The sequence below is a fragment of the Cetorhinus maximus genome, chromosome 8, assembly GCF_964194155.1.
Source record: "Cetorhinus maximus chromosome 8, sCetMax3.hap1.1, whole genome shotgun sequence".
In the NCBI taxonomy this organism is placed as follows: Eukaryota; Metazoa; Chordata; class Chondrichthyes; order Lamniformes; family Cetorhinidae; genus Cetorhinus; species Cetorhinus maximus.
In genome coordinates, this window is record NC_135886.1 from 22,601,498 (window position 1) to 22,617,391 (window position 15,894).

Genomic DNA, 15,894 nt, shown 5'->3' on the forward strand with positions numbered 1-15,894 from the left:
AGTTGCTACCACACATATATTGGATATAAAATTCACTTGTGAGATTGTAAAACCAGAAGAACTTTCCACAAGCCTCTGGCAGTAGAAAAAAAACTAAAAAAATCTGTTGGGAGCCCACTTTCAACAACAGCAAGTGACAGCTGTAACCATAGCAACTCCTACCCTTACTGCTCTGAGTCTTTCTCCATTAATTGGAGACTAAACAGACCCATCACATTCTCATTCAACTCACTGAACCAAACTAAAGTTGAGTAACATGAGCCTCGACACCATGTTTAGTTAGGGCATGCACAGTCCTCTAGGAGATACTCTTCTACACACATCTATTAATTGCTAACATCTGCACAATATAACAATGGCAATACATAAGTATCATGGATGTGGTATTATTTATTGTACTCTGCATCACAAGAAATCGGAGCAGAAGTAAATCATACACCCCTTTGAGCCTACTCTGCCCTTCAATAAGATTATGGTTGATCTCCAACATCAACTCCACTTTCCTGCCCTGTCTGCATATCCCTTAGTGCCCAAAAATCTATTGATCTCTATCCTGAATATATTCAAGCCCTCACACAGACCTCTGGGGTTCAGAATCCCAAAGATTCACAGCCCTCTGTGTGAAAAAATTCTCCTCACTTCCATCCTAAATGAGGAGAAATTTCTGTTACATCAGCAGAATACTGCAGGAGAGCTGTTGAATGATACATTTCTGTTAATTGCTAACAATTGGTGTGGGGATGCCACAATTTAATTGAACTGGTCATCTCGAGGTCTTCACATGTTCACAATCAGCTGGTGCCATGGTTTTGTGGAGCTCACAGCAACCTATAGCAACAGAGGTCTTTTAAATTCCAATATTGATTACAAGGTAAAGAGGTATTGCCATGCGGGTGTGAAGCAGTGATGATGGGCGGGCAAGGTAGTAGAGTCAGGAGTTGGTCTTTAAAGCAGACCTGTGAATTTTATTATAATTACCTGAAGAACACCATAATAATTTGCATTTGTATAGCACCTTTAACACAGTAAAACCTCCCAAATGTGTTTCACAGAAGTGTAATCAGAAAATTATTCACCCTGAGACACAGAAGGAAACATTAGAACAGCTGATCAAAATTTGGTCTAGAAGATGGATTAAAAAAAAACACCTTAAAGGAGGCGATGTAGAGAAGGAGCAAAGGCGTCAGATTGTGAGGCCACTTTATAGAGTTTTTCCATCCTGATTTCCACATATATAGAAAGGGATGTTTAATCCTTTACTGTATTTATCATCTTTTATTTCATCATTTGATCAGCCTTTCACTTTTGTTCTGAAGAAATATGAAAAGCTAAGGAAACTCCACAACCAAACAACCACAGCTAAAGGTTCCACCTTCTATTCGTTATAAGAGAAAATAATATATACTATTGGGCTGTTCACAGTGAATGTAAATCATAGAAAACTGACAAATTTGAAGCTTTGCTCATTTCTAGTGCTATTTAGTTACTGAATGCAAATGTGAATTTTATAGAAGTTCAATTTCCCAGTACTTGGCGTCCTTTCCTCTTCCTAATCAGTGCTAAAATAATAAATCAGAGACTGAGCTGTCTGCACATGCTTCTGTTTATAAGCAAAACTGCAAAGTGTAAATTGTGAAGACCTCCCACCAGTTCACACATGGGGGAAAACTGTGTAGTTGCTAATATAGGAAGGCAAGCCGCAGTCAGACTTCTACCCAGTGTAAGTTTTAAAAGGAATACTTAATCAAACCTGACTGTTCCTTGTGCCGCTGCAGAGAAAGTTTATTAACCGCATTCATTTTAGCACATTAAATGTTAATGGGTGATTCACAAAAGGTTGCAAGTAATCAATCGACAGTAATGGGGCACCAGAGAGCGGGGGAAAATATAAACTCTCAGCCATTTTCTACCAAGCCTTAGCTTTCCAGTCAGAACATTATTAAGATCTCTATAAATTAATTTGTTCTGTGACATGGGGAGGGAGATTTTTTTCCTCATTTTTAATATTCTTCAATATTGCATTTCAGTGTCGGTGTCCATGGTGATATGTACTTAATTTCCCCAGATACTCAAACAAGCCATGGATTTCTTTCATTTAGAGCACAAATATTATAATTCATAACTTTCAACTCAATTAAATATCCTGTTACTGAGTCTCTGAGGCATTTATTAACATTCCTGTGCAATCTCAGAAATTAAGGGGTTTTTTTGTATATTGCTTCAGCACTTCTTATTGTAAAAGACCAGATCAAATCATTCAATCCTTGTATCTTTTGTTTGGAGGATATTTCTTGGCTTCGCAAAATGTGTGGCAATTGGTTAGAGACGTTCCTTTCTTGATCTATGCTTTGTCGTGCTATAAAAGATAATCCTATCTTCATTGTTCTTCATTGCAATACATTTTGAATCAAGCTGTGATTCAGCACCCCTTGCTTGTAAGGGCCTCACTAACAGAAACCCTGTGCTGTGTATCTCTGTACTGCAGCAGTACTTGTTATGTTCAGCCCACCGTGTCCTTATCAAATCTGCAGCAGCATGTGCCTCTGAATCTCCGATACTAGTTGACCAGCTCCGGGATGTTGGTGGTGCCACGGTGTATATATAGAAGATTAGCTATTGCAGTTGAAGTCCTCAGCGAAACATCACTGAACCTTGCTTTGCAGTAAGCATTTTGTACGACTCTCAAAGACTATTATAGGAAAATATTTAGAATAATTCTCACATTAGCAACTTTTGCACAAGTCTTGCTCACTATATTTTGCCACCTTTTCTCAATAGCGCGTGCATTGAAGTGGCTACATGGCATTTTGGTGGATAGTGCGTGACCTAACACCTTCTCCTAACAGCAACTTGTTGATTGGTAGTAAATAATTTATTGCTGAGGATTTGGAGAGCTACTTTCAAAGTTTAAACTTTTTACTGTTCACCTGCTGCAAAAGATTTAAAGATGACTTTTGAAACAGAACACAAGACTTTCTGGAATACTTTGTCAAGCTGTCATTGACTCGATTGATGTTTATTCTGGAAATTCTCTGAATGCTTCACCTAAAAAGAGTGAATGCTAGGCTACAGTATCTTACTAGACACCTTATAGGAGTCATCAAGTGAATGGCAGTGCTTGTTAATTGCTAGGAGTCCCTTTTGGTCTGCAGAAAGAATGAGAGAAGGACATAGTGTAGGCAGAGCAGCACCAGCTGCTGTAGGAGAGGGGAACAGGAGCAACATGGAGGACAAAGTATGCTCCTTACTCCCTGCAGGTAGAGGACATCCCTCCTCCACCAGGACCTCCGAGAGCAGAGACCGAGAACCTCTGTGTGGCCTCTTGCGCAGTCCCTGGGCCATCCTGAGAGCTGATGCTGTGGGTCAGCCAAAGCACTCCACACCTACAGAGGAAGTGGATGAATGCTGCAATTATACAGGGCCTTGGTGAGACCACACCTGGAATATTGTGTGCAGTTTTGGTCTCTCTATCTTGCTATAGAGGGAGTGCAGCAAAGGTTTACCAGACTGATTGCTGGGTTGGCGGGACTGACATATGAGGAGAGATTGAGTCGGTTAGGATTATATTCGCTGGAGCTCAGAAGAATGAGGGGGGATTTCATAGAAACCTATAAAATTCTAACAGGACTAGACAGGGTAGATGCAGGAAGGATGTTCCCGATGGTGGGGGAGTCCAGAACCAGGGGTCACAGTCTGAGGATGCGGGGTAGACCATTTAGGACTGAGATGAGGAGAAATTTCTTCACCCAGAGAGTGGTGAGCCTATGGAATTCGCTGCCACATAAAGTAGTTCAGGCCAAAACATTGTATGTTTTCAAGAAGGAGTTAGATATAGCTCTTGGGGCGAAAGGGATCAAAGGACATGGGGAGAAAGCGGGAGCAGTTGGATGATCAGCCATGATCATGATGAATGGCGGAGCAGGCTCGAAGGGCCGAATGGCCTACTCCTGCTCCTAGTTTCTATATGTTTCTATAGCTTGCTATACAAAAATTGCATCCAATCAGTAGTTGAGTGCTAAGCCTGCAGGCTTCTGACTTTGCACCCCCAGTCAGGTCAAATTCAAATTATGGTAATCAGTAGTTATGACCAAAATAGGGTGCTAAAACCAGACTTTCAAACAGGTGTGTCTTATTAGCACAGCACCCATTTACACCCTTTCACCAAAATCGTCCTCATACTCTTATGAAAGGCCAATTTTTTTAAACGTTTGTTGAATTTAGCACACTTTGTTACAGTCTGAGAGTGGAATCATCCGCTCTTGTTTGCAGCAAGCGCCATAGCGGGCGGGAGTGGAAAATATCGGGAGATTGCAAAAATCGGTTTCATGTCGTTGTAAAACTAGTTTGCGATTGTCCACTCCACCTGCCAATAGTTGGCTGCGTTTCCCACTGCTGCACGTCAGGAACCTAATTTCAATACTTTAGCAGCTCATTATAAGCCCTGTTCACCAGAATCGTCTCCCTACGCTAGGTCATCGGGGCACAATGGCATGATTGCACGCTGACATGTTTCACAGCTGTACATAAGCAACGTGCACCTGGTGACCTGTACTTCGCTCGGGACTTTGGGGTTTGTTTTCCTACCTTGCTTTGGGCAGTACTCGCAGTCATCAGTGCCAGGCTTCACCACATCACTTTTAGGGGGGCACACGGGCAGGTCTCTACTTACCAGGCCAGGCAAATGCAGGGGAGGCTATTTAATGGCTGCAGGGCTAGGGCTTGCTTGGGGAAGGGGGAGAAGTGGCCTCAGGCAAGGGAAGAGCTGCAGGGCAAGGATGGTAGTGGGAAAGGTGGGTATCCCAGGGTGTGTGTGAGGGCACAAGTTGATCTATACATGTGGCCTCAAGATGGTGAGGTATGAGGAGACAGTCTTCAGAGGAGATGAGGCTAGATGGAGATGTGAGGGTGTGTGAGAGAGAGTGAATGGTGATATCCCTTTAGCTGGCAGTGAGTGAGATGCTAGTGAATGTGTGATGGACTTCTGAGTGTGAGAGTTTGGAGTGATGAGATGGTCACCTTACCCCGGTGGTATGGATGATACCATTCATTCTCTTTCTGCACTAGATGGCCAACCTCTTCTGTGCAGCATTGGCACTGACCATCACTGCTACCAACTCCCAAGCCGGAGTGGTGAGACTGCTGGACCTCCTGTGGCTAAAGCAAGGGTGGAGGACATCATGGTGGGTCTCCAAAAAGCATTCCAGTGATAGGTCACTGAACTCTCCTTGGCTTTCAGGGCCATGTCTTCAGTGGGGTGGTCCTGGGCTGCAAGCATTGAGAAGGCTGCAGTTTAGATATGGCACCCGGAGTGAAGAAATGGTGAGGTAATGGCATGGCGGGTGATTCAGAGGCCGCCTGCCAGCGAGACGGCGTGTTTCCTATGGCTGCATAATTAATGAGATAGGAAGCGGACGTTTTGCGGTGAGAACCCACCATTGAGGCTGGTGGGTAAAACGCGTTTTTCAACCCGCTGACGCACTTAGTGCAATAATGGGACAATTCCGCCCTTAGAGATAGTGACAGAGGAACCTAAAAAAAAGTGGGAAACAATTAATTCAGCTCAGAAATGCCTGGCTCTTAGATAGGAACCGATAGCAAGGTATTAACACATTCTCCGGTAGCTGCTCTGTAGAAAATAATTTGGACAGGAAGCCTTCTGCTGACACATACTGTAGGAATGAGCTACTGATGTTACAAATTGAAAAGCATGTTTTGGTGATGAAACAAAGAACTAAATATATGGGATAGATGACATCTTTTCATTACTAGTATTTCATTTTTAATCAGTCATATCCGAGGACAAAAATAGGGCAACAAAGGTGAACGCAAAATCGGAAGAACTAACAATAAAAAAAGTTTCTGCATCAGACAAAAAAAAACTACAGGTATTAAAAATAACTGAAATTTTTAGTTAAAAAATAAATTACACCTCAATAACTTTAACACCTAAAACAAAATGACAAGTGCACCAAACAATGTGTGAGGGAGAAACAGCTACAGCAGCCTGAAGGGGTCCATTCAGCAGGAATTAAGAAAATAAATGTACCTCATGTTACGGACAGGAGAGGGATTAATTTAAACAGCCCCGATGTCTCCTCTCACTACCTGTCCGTAAACAGAAAGGTGTTTTTGATTTCTGATTCCCCCCTTTATAAGTGGTGGCACGTTTTCCCCAATCCTTCAGTTTGGAGTGGTCCAACCCTCTATTAATAACCCCACAGCAAACTCTCGATAAGGTAAAATAAGAGGGTTGGTTTATTTTTACACACACAAAATGCAGGAAGGAGTTTTGCCAAGTCCGTCCCTGTTTGCGTTCTTACAATAAAAGACGGATAAGGGAAAGGAAGGGGTACAGGGCAAGACCACGAAAAAACAAGAGTTATGGTTTCACATGAGTCCAGAGTCCAGAATCAAAAATCCAGTGGCGTATTCCTTTAGTGGTTAGCAGGCTGAAACTTTGCAGGGTGATCCATCTTTCCAGAAGCGAGGACTTCCATGGTGGAAGAGGGCTCATAGAGATGAATTAGTCTTGAAGGCACAGATACAGAAGTTCCAATGTTCCATTGGATCACAGTGTAGATGATGGCCATGCACTGTACCTGGACAGAGCTCTTTTTGCTGCTACCTGTTAGATGTTAAAATGATAGATTGCTTGTGTTCAGTTCCACACAGTACCATTACAAGTTCTAGCAGCTTGGGGAAGGTCATGTGACTTACTTCTCACTTCTTCTCCTGGGTGTTGGACAAAGGATGTATTTTCCCAGGTCTGGAATCTTGAGGCATTAATCGAGGAGTCAGGGTCCCTTTTGCCCTTTGCAATCATATCATCTCCGTTGGCCGAAACTCTGCCTTAGAAATGTAAAGGGGGTAGGTGTGCTTCTTTGGAATTTGATTGCTGACCATCACAGAGGACATTAGCACCTTTTTAAAGATGACCAGGATTAAAGATAACGAGGTCCCTGCTGGTTTCTGAAGCTTATAAATTCCTCTAGTATGAGTCATGGGTGGTCAGGTAAAGCCTTGGTCTGTTTTAAAAATAAAATAATAATTTTATAAAGTAGACAGGCTGACGTAGATATATATATATATATAAATTAATGGGGCTGGATTTTACCGTGTGCTGTGTTCTCTGCTCAGGTTGACAAACTGTCACTTATCTTATGTAATTAAGCTCACTGTCCTGTGCCCTGGATTGAATGCATCTGAGATGCTGTTTTCCTCATTATTCGGATGCATGTAGTTTGGCAGAACACCCCCTCCCCCAGCTTTCATAGCTCTAGCAGCACCAGCCCCCCTCTGATGGACCCTGTGCCACAGAATCCCTTAATTTTCCCCATGTGTGTTGGCTACCTGTCTATTGCCTCCTCCTCCCCCCTCCCCCACCCCCACCACTGCCCCTGCTACTGGCTAAAACATCAGTTAGGAGCAGCCATTTTACGTTTGGCATAATTGGCTCAGAGCGAGACTTCCACCCCCACCAGCCTTGGAGAGCTCTAGGTTAATTTTATTGGCTGGTCAGGTTCGAGTGGCGGCTACTGCTGGTATTACAGTCAGAGCCTGAAGAAGAGGTGGTAATAGAAGCCAGATTGAAGGTAAGTCCAGGGTATCGGCAGGGTTTGACTGGAAAGCCCCAGTGAGGGAGGTGAGGGACTGGGTTTGAGGGGCCGGGGAAGGAGGATTAATCGGAGGGAAATGATCTTGGAGGGGGGATGTCTCCGATGGGCACAAGGAACCCCCCCCCCCACCCAACAAAATGAGGATTCCCCCTCTTTCTTGCCCAACTTCAGCTACCCACTTGGCTTGGGCCTCCCCCTGCCACAGGTAAAATAGTGGCAGGGTTGGGATGAGGCCCTTAAATGGCCATTAATTGGCCACTTATGGGCCTCAATAGCCCCAAGGATGAGCAGGCTGCCCAATTCCTCACTGCTTCCTGTAGAATGGGAGAACAGGCTAGGAGTGGGCGGGAAGGCTATGTGCTGCATTTTATGAGTCCCCCCACCTTCAAACATACCAACAGAGGACCATTAAATCTAGCTATGGGGGTGTTGACAACATTTGCCATTCCATTGAATAGAAACAGGAGGTGGCTGAGTTTTTGGAAATTGGTGCAATCACATTTTCTACAGATTCTCCCATACATTGTAAACTCAGTACACTATTATTGCCCTCTCTGTATCTTCACTCTCCTGAAATCAATAATTATACTATCCAATAGTCCAACTCACTATTGCTCTGTACCTCAAAAATGGAGAACTCCTTATCTACAACAACAACTGGCATTTAACAAAGGGAAACCTTCCAAAATATTTCATAGAGTCTTATAAACGCTATGTTTTTCAAATGAGACTGAGCCTAAGATGTATGAATTAGGATGGGAGAACAGAGTAACAGAAACCCCTTTGGGTTGTAACACTAGAGGAGGCGAAGAGATGAGGAAGAGGAAACGCCATGAATATGTTTAAGCACGAAGATGAGAATTTCAAATTTAAGACATGGGGCAGGATTTTCCCATTGGCGAGCGGGGTGCGGGGCCCACTCGTGGACGTGTAAAATGATGCGTGGTGACGTCAGGCGGAACTCCCGACATCACCGCGCCCCAATAAAATTTTCGGTAGACGGGAGCTCAGCAAAATCAGCTGTGCGCCCGCTGACATGTCAATGGCCAATTGAGGTCATTGACAGAGTCATTAAACTAATTAATGGACCTGCCCGTCCAACCTTCAGGTTGGCGGGCAGGCCAGGAGCCCTGAAAAAGCATGAAACCTCATCCATGGGCGGGATGAGTTTTCATGTAGGTTTAAAATAATTTTAATTAAAGTTTTTTTTACATATTATGGACATGTCCCAACTCATGTGCCAGTGTCACATGAGGGGACATGTCAGGGAATTTTTTTTTCTATTTTTAATATTTTTGATAGTAGAGGTGATCTCCCTGAGGCAGCACTTAGCCTCAGGGAGATGAGCGTGCTCTTTTGTGCGCATGTGCATGAAAGAGTGCACTCTCAGATTTAGGGATTCCCCCCCGCCTGCACAGGGAGCGCATAGCACTTCCGTACGGACGCGCCCGCACTTCAACTTCGCCCCCAACGAGGGGAAAATCCTGCCCATGGGGTTATTGGGAGCCATGGTCAGCAAAAAACATGGGTGATGGGTGAAGGCAACAAAGTTTTGGATGGGCTGAAGTTTACAGAGGATGGAAATTGGGAGAATTGACAGAAGAGCTTATCAAGTCTGGAGGTGACATAAATAGGCGTGAGGATGGCAGAAGTAGGAGATTGAAATAGGTGATCTTTGTGATGGAGAGGAGATGAGGTTGAAAGCTTACGGTTGTGTAAGATGGCAAAGTCATGATCGATCTGGTTTAGACTGAGACATTGGCTGAGGAAAGGGATGCAGTCAGTGACCAGGGCCCCTAATTTGTGGTGGGAGTTGAAAGCAATGGTTTTGATCATTGAGGAAGACAGAATGTGGAGTATATCAGGTGTAAATCTGCTTCATGTTGCTCTCACTATGGATCTAAACGCCTTCTCAACCAGCGATGTTGCATTGCCTAGAAACAAACATAATGGGAAATGAAGAGAAAAATAAATTGGAAAGAGAAAATGCTGTCATTGCAAACAGTAAACCACATTTAAAACCACACATACTTAAACAGGAGGAAAGGTTAGAATTTAATAAGGGATTAGGTAAAGATTCGAATGTTATATATAAATAATAAAACCTAATTTAGAGCAACGTTACACAGTGCTACTTTAAGCAGGATTTTATCTTAGCAAAATGAGTTATCCAGGATGATATCCATGAACAGTTGATCTGATCTGAAACAAACTAAGAAAAACAAAAAAGTGCTTTAAATAGAATACAACTTGGGGAAATGGAAAAGACCACCGGGGAGGCAGGACCAGAGTCGGTGAACCTGCAATTATCTGGCACCGACCAGAGTGCCAGTTTGCCGGCTTGTTCCCGCCTCCCGGCCATTTTGGAACATGCCATTTTTGATGGGAAATAGATACCCACCCGCGAGTGTTAAGGAGCTAATTAGGTATATTAACTAGCCTATTAAGGCCCCTCACCCACCAGTCAGCAGGTGGACCCTCTGTAGTGGCTGTTGTAATACGCCTTTAAGTGATGACAGCATCCCTAGAAGGGAAGTTTGTCATGCAATCCAGTCTTAGTTTCACTTTTGCCTGTGAGCAGAACATAGCTCTGTTGCTGATGTCTTCAAACTTTCTATCAATTTGTTCTCACATGCATAGTCTAAATAAATGAACCCACAATGTATTTACACAATCCCTTGTGAGCGATTGATGCCTATATCATTATAACAACATGACAGTGACCAGAATCCAGCCAAAGATGGAGGCTGCCTCCCAGCGTCCCCCTCCACAATGGTGCTCCAGCAGCTGTGACCAGTTTTTATTGAAGAAATTTTATCAGCTTTTAGAGGACACTTCTCCTTCGGTCTCTTACCTGGATTGGCAGCACCCACCTCTGCTGGTGGAGCTGCTGCTCTCTCACTGTTGTAGGGCTGAATTTTGGTCTTCCAGCCTCGGAAGACCACCCACCATTCTTAATTGGGCAGTGAACATGTACCCTGGCCACTAATTGGCCACCTCTTCAAAATCACATCGGACTTCAGCTGCCGATGTGATGCAGGGTCAGGACCAGGAACTGCACCTGATGTTGGGGCCCTGACCCCAGAACAAAAATTCTGCCTCACCATTTCCAATATACATCTTATAATTAATTTGTGTCTGTATCATTCATAAGTTGTCAAATCCATTTTTACAACACATCACACTTCTCTGCTCTGTATCTCCTAAGTCTGTTCCAGAACTGATGCAAGGAAACTTCATGGTCACTGCTGTGCAAAGCAAATCTGGTATTACTGTCATGTTTCAAACCAGATTGAGCTCCAAGCAGTTTTGACACAGATAGCATGGCAATCTATTTATTATAACCACTTAAAAACTACTCAGCAAAATTCAAGCCACAGTTCAGTATTGTCTTCCTGTGGAATTCTTTTTTTTTATTCCAATTATCTCAAAGCTGCCAAAAATCAATGGCACTGACACTTGGTATGTTGTAGAATGGTGTACTGGATAAGCATTACAATGAAATGCTCAGCAAGTTACTGAATTATATAATAGCAAGCCACTGAATATCATTCTGCTGGATAAATTGATGATTGGAATAGTGGCTAGCTTACGGAATAGATTGCTGGGCACATTTGTAATTACTGGGTGCTTTCTACATTTCTGTACTGATTAACTTACCAAGTTATGTCTTGGGTCCATTTCTAAATGGCACTGAATGGCTTACTTACGTAAGTTCCTAAATAGAATTCTGGATAATGTACGAAACCACATTCTGGAAGAGTTACGGAGTGTAGTGTTGAAGTTGTGAAATAGGATATGTGTCGCAGCATGATAACTTATTCGGTGATCCAATTGGTTGTGCCTATACTGTGTGTGTATTGATATATGTGTGTGACATACTCAGTAGCGAGAGACCTTGCACAAAAGAAAATGAACAGCTCCAGGAAATACAAAGCTAATGTCTGATTCAATCATGTTTGAGCAAAGCTTTATAATTTCACCTTCATGAATATCACTCTGCACAGTGAACAGAAATTAAAGTTTTAAGCCTCAATTCAAAAATATTGCTCCAGTGCATGAAAAAACTTTTCTGTGTCTTGGAATATGAACTTAACAAAATAAGCCCGCTGCCAGTTACTTTCCCTTCTAATTTACATCCCTTGTGTCCTGAAAGTAGTGATTTATTGTTTCTTCAAGCATCCAGCTGTGTGTCTAAACCCAGTCAGTGAACACTGTCAGACAGGTGAAAGAGGAACCGTTACAATATTTCCGTCTCCATCCAGACTTTGCAGGAAAGATGTTTGGACAGCAAACTGACATCACTTTGCTACACATTCCAGTAAGGCAGTATGATTAAATAAATACTGTGTGACAAAGTTCCCCTATTGTGGAAACTTGGGGAAGATGCACACATTTAGGAAGTAGAAGATACGCACAATACACATTCAGAAAATACTAAAGGATCAATTAAACCGAACACAAATAGATCATACATAGAATGTGAGTTTACTGGCCTTCGAAGGTGTTGTGAGAGTTTACATGGAATGAGACAAAATAAGAAATTGGAGCAAAATGCTGTTGCATTGATGCTTGCCTCAAGACATAATTGGACATATCCAGCTAAGATTGCTTGGCTTATATTCATTGGTGCTGGCAAATCTTTCCATGTACTAATAACCATCTGTGTAGAAGTATCTCTTCTAACCTCCCTTTATTATGCTGGGAATAATCCTTCTTGGTGATTTGCTAGCCATATTTCACAACTTGCTCATTTGAAACCTTTTTTTCATTTTGAAAAACTCTTAAAATAGAGGCTTTCCACCCTCCAGGCATTTAACCTTTCCTGTTCCAGTGGGGGAAAAAAATCTGGCAAATCTTTTTTCATAACCAGCACTCATGTTTCAGACATCATTCTTGTGAATCCTTATGGTACATAGAATGAAACTGCACAAATGGAGGTTATTCAGCACCCGTTGTATCTGTGCTGGCTTGTCCATCAGTAACACATAACAGAAAATAATGGGGATGGTGTTCACAATTTCCTGATGGGCACTGCCAATGGGCAGAGTTCCCTGCTGACAATGAAATTTGAAAAATTACCCCCAATATCCCTTCTAACTCAGAATCTCATGAATACTTCTACTTCCAGGTCACTGTTTTCCTTTTATATTCAGTGCCCCTACGTCGGCCTGTTCCTCCATTTTGTTAAGAAGCTTAGGCCAGAAATGTCCTCAGAGCCTCTCTCACTCAATGGCTCCAAATCTGCTGGAGGCTTGGTGCAAGCAACATTTGTGCATATAATCAGGACTTGCATCGTATTTCCAGTGAAGTTACTGCAGCAGGAAATGTGAGAAAATTCCTGGTCCTACAGTTTAGGGTTTACTTCTGTTTGCTGTTTCTTTTCTCCAAAGTGCATTACTATTTGTCAACATTGAATTGCATTTGCCACCTATTTGCCCATTCTGCTAACTTGTCTATGTCTATTTGCAATCTCTTTAATTATTCATCTTGGTTAGATGTGCCTATTAACATGGAATCATCAACAAACTTTAATACCAATCCTCATGTGCAAATCACTTCTATAAATTAAACTTTTTTCAGTCTTAGAATTTTTAAGGAAAGCTGCGCAGAAATACGCCCTTCACTGTTTCAGTTCTGGTTCAAGAATCTTCTCATTTTTTTCAGATGAATTTGTACATAAATAATTTAAATGTTTTAAAATTGTATAAGGTGGGCAATTACCAAGATGGTTGTGCCAATGCTGGAGATTAAATATTTTTCGACTTGTGACATTCAGTGTTTGCATCAAGCATTCTCAACTTAGGCCATATGTGATATAAAACTAATGTGACTAACAACACTTGCACCAGTTAGCATTTCCCAGTTAATATATAAGGAAACTTGTATTTTTCGGGGTTGGATTTAAACCCAGATCTGAAAGGACACTAAATCTTACCCACTACATCACAATACCCCTTAGATTAAATCTTTGGCCAATGTTTTCTTACAGCTTTCAAGAATTCCCAATGGGTATAGCTAAAATCAATAAACATGTCTCTCAGTTTTGATAGAGAAACAAAACTTCCCCTATTAAGTAATTAACACTACCTTTGGAGGATGTGGAATATGTTGCTTTAAATTTACGCCTGCCTTTTGCTGGACTAGAAAGTTGTGTTAAATTCTGTTTGGTCTATTTTATGTATAAGATCATCTGTGGCTTGTGGGAAGTGTTGTCTCTCCACTAGCTCATATACTGAACATTTCATAGTTGATTTTGAACTATAAGTGGCCCAGTTGGTCTTTACTTGTCCCCTATTTTCATTTGTATTGTAGTGCAAGTGCCCTACTTACATGTTGCAGCATGTTGTGGCAGGATACTAATTCATTCAGATAGATCCTTCCTTATATGAATTCCTGATATTGACTTAAGTATTGTAAAGATAGAAGGAAGATAGTTTGCTTCACAGAAGGAAGCAGGTGAAACAAAGCAACTGGTCTAACTGAGAGAAGCAAACATGCCTGTTTTCTTAGCTGGAAAATTGTTTCATAAGCTTTATTGCAGTGTGAAATCCAACTCAATTCGATGAACATTTTTAGTTAATTGTGAACAATGCTCCTCTATTTTGCTCCTTCTGGATCAAAGGGAAGAGAAACATCTAACACAGATTGGTAGCATGAATTCTTCAGATTTCTATTACTATCTAATTTTTATGGGTCAGAGACAAGCGGTGAGCACTGTGGGTTGCTTCTCATGTAAAACCTTTTCTTCACAGACATGTTATAGAAGAGCGCTAGAATCATTAAGGATTTTACATCTTCATCATTTTGGAATGGCTTTAAAGTACTGGTGAAAAATCAAGCTACGTAGGCATTCTACCGATGCATTTTGCTTCTGTTATTTCATTCCTTAATAACATCTAGCCAGTAATTTGATAAAAGCTGTTAGTGTGTTATTTCCTGCTAGTTTCAGAGAGGTTACAGATTTAAACCATACTGTTTCAAGTGCATGTATCACTCATTGTCATTTTCATATACTTTGTATTACTGGTAATCAGATTCGTTATTTGCATATAGTGTACTATGGCTGATATAATGAGTAGAAGGACAAGTTTTGGTTCATAGCAAGCAACCGACAGAAGCTGACGAGTGAAAGAAAGCCCAACTTGTAACAGTAACATCCTGCCTTCTTGGCTGAGGAATTAGCACAGACAGATCTAACTGGAAGAAGATTTATGGAAGTAGCGGGGGAAAAGCAAGAGGAAAAGCTGCAGCGAACACTTCTCTTCATTGATAAATGCAGTCATGATTATTAATCAACACTCATTAGATATAACTTTAATTTACCTTTTTATCACCCATGACTGAAGTTATTTTTCTATCTCCCTTTTGGTCTTCTATGCCATATTGACTAAGATTAGACACACACAACTTGCTAGACCTATGTGTATTGTGCCTAAGAAATGTCAGCAATAAGAGCTTCACGGAAATGACCTTGGGTGTCTTGCTGTGCAGTTTTCCTGTCTTAATGCCGAGGCGGAACCTTACTCCCACCGGAAATATTCCCATGTCAACCCAGTTGAATCTGGGAATCATGGAGATGAATTGTATCCTGCCACTCAATGACAAAATGCAGCAGTACGCCAATGTGCTACTGGGCCATTATATTTCATTCTTCAACTTGGCTACAGATAATATAATGTTAATTAATTGAAATCTGTCGGGGAAAAAGACCTGAATATTACAATCAGGATGAAGCTTGAGAGAATATCCACCCAGACATTTGTAAAATCTCACTCTGCAATCAATTCAAATAAATTCAATTTATATTATTACACAGATGCCATTAAATAGTAATTATGAAAAAAAATCTTCAAATCAAAAGCAATTAAAATCGCCCCAGGTAACATGGAATTGGTACTTAGCTGTACTTATTTTTACTCTGCTCACATATTATTCTATTCCATACAATTATTAAATCAGTTCGACATCTTCATTTGGATAGGAATCCAGCAGGGTTTATATTCAAGACCTCCAATAATTTTCCTTTTGAAAATCACATCTTAAAACTTTTGCACATGCCCTAAGAAATGGATGGTTACTAAATGGAACTCTGCAGACATGTCTTCGTCCGCTCAGTAGATCAACATAATATTAGAAAGAATGGCAAACTTATGTTTGCAAACTGTATTAAGAAGTGTGGACCATCCTTCTGTTTATAGAGGATATAAATGTGGTTCTAGAAAATGATTCAGCTGATCTGCATTGAAATCACATTCAACCAAAATCTCCAGAATTG

The 15,894-nt window shown here is 41.5% G+C and overlaps 1 long non-coding RNA gene across 2 annotated transcripts in view; it reads right to left on the reverse strand.

Moving 5' to 3' along the window:
- Positions 1-5,888: 5,888 nt before the first annotated feature.
- The window catches only part of LOC144683252 (uncharacterized), a 68,897-nt gene continuing 58,891 nt past the window's right edge, over positions 5,889-15,894 (reverse strand). For both annotated transcript variants that reach the window (XR_013577208.1, XR_013577207.1), the window contains exon 3: positions 5,889-7,025. This is a non-coding gene — a long non-coding RNA (uncharacterized LOC144683252). The remainder of the gene's footprint in view (positions 7,026-15,894) is intronic.